Source organism: Cynara cardunculus, unplaced genomic scaffold (genome assembly GCF_001531365.2).
Source record: "Cynara cardunculus var. scolymus isolate 2C unplaced genomic scaffold, CcrdV1 Un_Scaffold_8757, whole genome shotgun sequence".
Taxonomy (NCBI): domain Eukaryota; kingdom Viridiplantae; phylum Streptophyta; class Magnoliopsida; order Asterales; family Asteraceae; genus Cynara; species Cynara cardunculus.
The window spans coordinates 7,704-9,003 of record NW_020204444.1 but is presented as its reverse complement, the minus strand read 5'-3'; positions in this window follow the sequence as shown (position 1 = coordinate 9,003).

The following is a 1,300-nucleotide window of genomic DNA, read 5'->3' as shown; positions in this document are numbered from 1 at the left end:
TCAGAAGATGATCAGAATTATTTTGCCAGACCAGAGAACAATTATTATTTATGGTGACCGTCAGAATCATCGCATTAGTATTCTGTCAGTAATGAAAGCCCAGAAGAGTTTCGAGTCCGCTTATCTCCAACTCGTGAACTTAGCGAATACGGCTTGGAGGGAGATCTTTCATATCTTTCGAGATCCACCCTACAAGCCTGTTACATGAAATGCACCTGACCAATTAGAAACAAAAATAAATAGGAACATAGTTAGATGATGGAATGACCCAAAGCAATTTGATTAATTAGTCGATTTATTAGTGAACAGGGAAAAATATTATCTAGACGAGTGAATAGATTGACTTTGAAACAACAACGATTAATTAAGAATTGATCCCAATAGTTTGTGAATATCTTGAAGTTTTTCCGAAAGATTTATCTAGATTACCACCAGATAGAGTTGTTGAATTCCGAATCGATCTTATACCAGGAGCTGCACCCGTAGAAAAAGCGCCGTATCGTTTAGCTCCGTCCGAACTAAAGTAATTGGCAACACAGTTGAAAGATTTAACCGATAAAGGATTTATAAGGCCTAGCACTTCGCCTTGGGGTGCTCCGGTCTTGTTTGTCAAAAAGAAGAATGAATCTATGCGAATGTGCATAGATTACCGTGAATTGAATAAGTTGACAATCAAAAACAAATATCCTTTACCGAGGATTGATGACTTGTTTGATCAACTAGTGGGAGCAAGTTATTTTTCTAAAATTGATTTGAGGTCAGGATATCATTAACTTAAAGTCAGAGAAAAAGATATTGAAATAACAGCATTTAGGACAAGGTACGGACATCATGAATTCCTAGTTATGCCTTTTGGTTTAACTAATGCGCCCGCAGCTTTTATGGACTTGATGAATAGGGTATGTAAGGAATACCTTGCTAAATTCGTTATTGTATTTATTGATGATATTCTTATATACTCTAAGACTGAAGAAGAGCATGCAAGACACCTTCGTCTGATACTGGAATTGTTGAAAAGAGAAAAGTTGTATGCAAAATTGTCCAAGTGTGAGTTTTGGTTAAGAGAAGTTCAATTTCTGGGTCACGTCATTTCAGAATCAGGAGTTAAAGTTGATCCCATGAAAATAGAAGCAGTTGTAAAATGGGAAGCTCCTAAGACTCCGTCTGAAGTTTGTAGTTTTCTGGGATTGGTCGGTTATTACCGAAAGTTCATTCAGAATTTTTCTAAGATAGTTGTGCCATTGACTAAACTGACTCGGAAGAATGTTAAATTCCAGTGGGAAAGAGAACAGCAAGAAGC